Source organism: Schistocerca cancellata, chromosome 10 (genome assembly GCF_023864275.1).
Source record: "Schistocerca cancellata isolate TAMUIC-IGC-003103 chromosome 10, iqSchCanc2.1, whole genome shotgun sequence".
NCBI lineage: Eukaryota > Metazoa > Arthropoda > Insecta > Orthoptera > Acrididae > Schistocerca > Schistocerca cancellata.
In genome coordinates, this window is record NC_064635.1 from 42117775 (window position 1) to 42123589 (window position 5815).

The 5815-nt window shown below is 45.1% G+C and overlaps 2 non-coding genes across 2 annotated transcripts; one reads left to right on the top strand and one right to left on the bottom strand.

Annotated features, from left to right (window-relative positions):
• Nucleotides 1–1581: 1581 nt before the first annotated feature.
• On the bottom strand, nucleotides 1582–1656 carry Trnat-ugu (transfer RNA threonine (anticodon UGU)). Its single transcript has one exon. It is a non-coding gene; the product is annotated as a tRNA-Thr (tRNA).
• Nucleotides 1657–1970: 314 nt separating this feature from the next.
• Nucleotides 1971–2045, top strand: Trnat-ugu (transfer RNA threonine (anticodon UGU)). The gene has a single exon. It is a non-coding gene; the product is annotated as a tRNA-Thr (tRNA).
• The last annotated feature ends 3770 nt before the right edge of the window (nucleotides 2046–5815 follow it).

The window sequence follows — 5815 nt, forward strand, 5'->3', positions numbered from 1 at the left end:
GGCTTTTTCTGCCACTTTACAATGCTTCGGATGGATGGATAAATTGCTGGAACGATTCTGGAATTGGTATCCACCATCGCCACCAAGAACGGACAGAGTCCAGCAATTCTGCCTGCAAATCCACCTACCAACATTCAGTTGCCACCACATTGCGCAATCACTGTAACGGAATACTATAATAATGTACAGTGAAGGATCAGCTTATTAGATGTGTTAGTGTGCTCAAATATAAGGTAACATAATTGAATTCATGTACCCACCTTGATTTTTTCCCTATCACAACACCACACAGGTTCCTCTCCATTTAAACTATGATTACCGAGTGTCCTAGTTTCTGGGAAAAAATGAAAGCCTCAGGACATTAAATAATGTTGTTTGATCTTTGGTAAGAAGGGAGTGTTCAGATTTACTGTGGATTTAGTGAAATTGTGGGAGGTAGTAAATGTAGTCTTGTGAAATCCTCCCACGGATGGAAACAGTCTAATTTAAAGTTTTGTGGAGTTTCAAAGTCACCTATTTAATCATTTACTTGAAAGTAGAAGACTGTGGTAATGAAGACAATTTGCAGTTTCTTTTAGTGATTAAAAGCTCTTAAAACTGAGGCTTATAAAGTGTTGCTTAGCTAATGACCATAGTGCTGCCTGTAGTAAATCTTACAAGGTGAGTCAGTTTCTTGTAAATTTGTCAACATTGTGTCTCACTGTAGCAGAAGTCTTAAATTGCAGTTGTGGAAAGTTATATTTGGTTGCTCAGCACTTGTTTCTTTCGGGTATTGAAAGTGCATATTAAGTGTAATAAGATCCACAGGTTATCCTTTACCACTATTTATGAAAACAATAATTTCTTTATTCAAAAGACAGTGAGAAGTAACCTGTTAGTGAATTCCAATTAACTTTAATTTTAAATAGTAAAGTATTTAACTGAGAGAGACTTGCGCTGTTACCAGCTCATAATTTTGCAGTGAACAACATTTATAATTATATGTTAATTAGGAAAGTGTTTGAAAAATAATACTTAACGTATATCGAATATATGATTCTGCAGTAAATATTAACAGTAATGTTATAAAGACCATCTAGTTTGAATAAGCCCTGAAAGTAATAGTGTGTTTCGTGATCTGTTATATTTACGGAAATAGTTTGTTCTGCTCTTTTAGCTCCCAATCTTAACCATGAACATATGCAGGTGTCAGGGTTCGTTGCACTCGCGTGTGGCAAAATATAGTTTGTGTTTGTCCGTTAAGGTTACTCATACTTAATTTCTTGAACAAGAATGTCAATCATCCTCTTGCCTAATTAGGCTGGCGACCGTTTTCCTTATTCTTTAAACAGTGTATCTAGGTAAAATATTGTTTGTACTGTTCAAATACTTACGTAATTCTGACTTTCATTTCCGATAAGCCACACCCGTAAGGTACAACACGGTCAACACATCAAAATTCCTCTCAGAGTGTAACACTGCTCTGCTTCTTCATACTATAATTACTAGAATAAGAATAATTTCTTTGAAATGATAATTAAATTGACACCCTAGCTGCAAGCAGGCGTTGATACACTTCATTGGGGACATGTTGAAAATGTGTGCCCCGACCGGTACTCGAACCCGGGATCTTCTGCTTACATGGCAGACGCTCTAGCCATCTGAGCCACCGCGGGCACAGAGGATAGTGCGTCTGCAGGGACTTATCTCTTGCACGCCCCCCGTGAGATCCACATTCCCAACATGTCCACAAGACTACATTCGTAGTGCGTCTAATAGATGTTTGCCCATCATACTCACTACTCGTGGCAGATTAATCTACCAAGTCCCGCACGAGTTCGGGCATAGCGTGTGCGTTCGCACAAGAAGGTCAAAGGCCGGGAACCCATCTATTAGGCGCACTACGAATGTAGTGTTGTGGACATGTTGGGAATGTGGATCTCACGGGGGGCGTGCAAGGGATAAGTCCCTGCAGACGCACTATCCTCTGTGCCCACGGTGGCTCAGATGGATAGAGCGTCTGCCATGTAAGCAGGAGATCCCGGGTTCGAGTCTCGGTCGGGGCACACATTTTCAACATGTCCCCAATGAAGTGTATCAACGCCTGCTTGCAGCTAGGGTGTCAATTTAATTATCATTTCATTTCTAGCAAAGCTGCATGGTCATCGACGGTAACTGTTCTTTCGGGAACAGATACTACCGTCATATATAGTTAATAATTTCTTTATTGGATCTGCCTTAGGCTTTGAGGTTATGGTATAGTAGTAGCATACAGGAGTGTTATACACGGCATTTCTGTGACAGGACTATTTGTTCTGTTGGGGCATAGTACGTAATAAGCCAAACTTGGTATTTGGTTATATGAGCTACGTAAATCCAGTTGCAGTGCTATAACTTGAATGGAATTTTGAACATCTGCCGTCCTCCAGTATGGTCCACCTGCTCCGTGTGCACGTACCTTTCTTAAGTTTGCAGTGCCGCACTGTGTTAAACCGCACTGCGGAACACAATTGCAGGATCACTTTTTCGAAATCCAGTGATTGCCTCCCGCTACAACGCACAAGTCTCAGATTTAGCTCAAATGTGCCAAAAAACTTTCTTTGTAATTATGTAAGAGCGTGGCGGCGTCACTCAATGGATCGACAACACTTCACACGGAAAATAAAGAACAGAGCTCCGAAGTTCATGTGGCGTGTAATATTGGTTAATGGCATCGTACTGGCGCCAAATTTCATTTCAATTCCATCCGGCGCCATTGTGGATGTGAGGGTTGCAATTTCACTGACATCGATTTGTTGTAGTATCATGGAACATATTTTGTGCTCAAACATAATGACCTTTCTAGACTCTGAGAAGCTCATCTGCAGAAACCAGCACGGTTTTAGGTTACAGCGGTTATGCGAGAGACAGCTGGCCCTCTTTGTGCATGATAAGCAACTGGCTCTAGATACCGGCTCTCAGGTTTATGCCATATTTGTTGACGTTCGAAAGGCATTCGGTTCGGTTCCGCACTGTCACCTGCTCCAAAAAGTGAGCGCTTACGGTCTATCCGATGACATATGCGGTTGGATGGGAAGTTTTCTAACAGACAGAGAGCAGTATGTCGTCCTGAATGGGGCGACTTCAACAGAAACAAGCGTAACTGCAAGTGTGCCCCAGGGCAGCGTAATAGTTCCGCTGCTTTTTACGATTTACATAACGATCTGGTGATCTGGTTGATGGTATTGACAGCGGCATTAGACTGTTTGACGATGATGCTGTAGTCTACAGGAAAGTAGTACCACAAGAAAGTTGTGAACAAATCAATGAGGATTTCCAGAAAATAAATGTGTGGTGTAATGACTGGCAGTTATGTCTCAACATTAGTAGGTGTAATCTACTACGTATAACAAGGCGAAAATTCCCACTAATGTAGGAGGACAAAATAAATGCCCAGTCTTTGGAAGCGGTAACATCCGTCAAGTATCTGGCTCTGAGTGTTCGATATGATGTCAAATGGAATGATCAGATTACACAAGCAACGGGCAAGGCGAACTTTAGATTGCCGTTTATTGGTAGAATCCTGAAGCAATGCAGTCTTTCAGCAATTGAAATTGCTTTCAATACGTTAGTTCGGCCAGTCTTAGAGTATTGTTCGTCTGGATGGGACCCTTACCAACTGGGTCAGATTCAAGATATTGAGAAGGTCCAAAGAAGAGAAGCAAGATTCGTGACTGGTACGTTTAACCCTCGCGAGAGCGTTGCAGATCTCATAGAAGGTTTGAAGTGGGACACACTTGCAGATAGACGACGCGCTAAACGGAAGGGACTGCTCACTAAGTTCCGAGGATTAAGAGGATGTATTATTATCACCAACTTTCAAATTGCGCAATAATCACCATCAAAGATAAGATAAGAGAAATTAGAGCTCGTACTGAGGCGTTCAGATAGTCGTTTTTCCCTCGCGTGATCCGCGAGTGGAGCAGAGAGGGGGAGGGGGAGAGGGGGCGGGGACGAATATAACTTTGGCGCGAATTTTACCCTCCACCAAACACCGCTTGGTGGCTAGCGGAGTATATATGTAGATGTTCCTCTTCTCATTTACCCCTTTCCAGTGATGCCGCTGTATAGAAGTCGCCAATGAAACCATTTCTTTCGTCGAGGCGTTGATTCCCACACATTTCGTAATCCAAAACGACAATTCGCAGTGCGATGAGTCCAACAGGACTTCGTTCCTGGCCACCTTTGACACTGCTGAAGCACCCACACGTTCCAATCCTTCTCTGAAGACATTTAAGGCCTGAACGTCGACAGAACATGAGACCGCAGTTTTTGCTGTCGTGTACAATCTGGAAGCACTAGGTACTGTTCAAAGGCGTTCCGCGAAACCTGAACGTGATTTGAGGCAACCGTCATCTTTTATTAAGAATTTTAAAAATGTTTTTGTTCCGAAACTACGTAGGCGTCTGGAGGCAGCCAACCATTTTTACAATCCGCTACTACCAGTTTCGGCTACTGCCATGTTCGGATCTGTTACAAAGAAAAAACCGTGGTGTAACCAACTAAGTTCGACTAGCTGAAGCAAAATATATAACAAGATTGGTGACACATGAGAAAAATAAAATGTTTGTACGATTAACAGCCATACATACCGTAAAATATCCTAATGAATGTATCAACATCAGCAGCTATACGTTAGGATACATACTAAGTGCTGCTGATGGCCAGGAGGTGTAGTGGGGTGGCGGTGGAAATCTACACTCCTGGAAATTGAAATAAGAACACCGTGAAATCATTGTCCCAGGAAGGGGAAACTTTATTGACACATTCCTGGGGTCAGATACATCACATGATCACACTGACAGAACCACAGGCACATAGACACAGGCAACAGAGCATGCACAATGTCGGCACTAGTACAGTGTATACCCACCTTTCGCAGCAATGCAGGCTGCTATTCTCCCATGGAGACGATCGTAGAGATGCTGGATGTAGTCCTGTGGAACGGCTTGCCATGCCACTTCCACCTGGCGCCTCAGTTGGACCAGCGTTCGTGCTGGACGTGCAGACCGCGTGAGACGACGCTTCATCCAGTCCCAAACATGCTCAATAGGGGACAGATCCGGAGATCTTGCTGGCCAGGGTAGTTGACTTACACCTTCTAGAGCACGTTGGGTGGCACGGGATACATGCGGACGTGCATTGTCCTGTTGGAACAGCAAGTTCCCATGCCGGTCTAGGAATGGTAGAACGATGGGTTCGATGACGGTTTGGATGTACCGTGCACTATTCAGTGTCCCCTCGACGATCACCAGTTGTGTACGGCCAGTGTAGGAGATCGCTCCCCACACCATGATGCCGGGTGTTGGCCCTGTGTGCCTCGGTCGTATGCAGTCCTGATTGTGGCGCTCACCTGCACGGCGCCAAACACGCATACGACCATCATTGGCACCAAGGCAGAAGGGACTCTCATCGCTGTTGACGACACGTCTCCATTCGTCCCTCCATTCGCGCCTGTCGCGACACCACTGGAGGCGGGCTGCACGATGTTGGGGCGTGAGCGGAAGACGGCCTAACGGTGTGCGGGACCGTAGCCCAGCTTCATGGAGACGGTTGCGAATGGTCCTCGCCGATACCCCAGGAGCAACAGTGTCCCTAATTTGCTGGGAAGTGGCGGTGCGGTCCCCTACGGCACTGCGTAGGATCCTACGGTCTTGGTGTGCATCCGTGCGTCGCTGCGGTCCGGTCCCAGGTCGACGGGCTCGTGCACCTTCCGCCGACCACTGGCGACAACATCGATGTACTGTGGAGACCTCACGCCCCACGTGTTGAACAAATCGGCGGTACGTCCACCCGG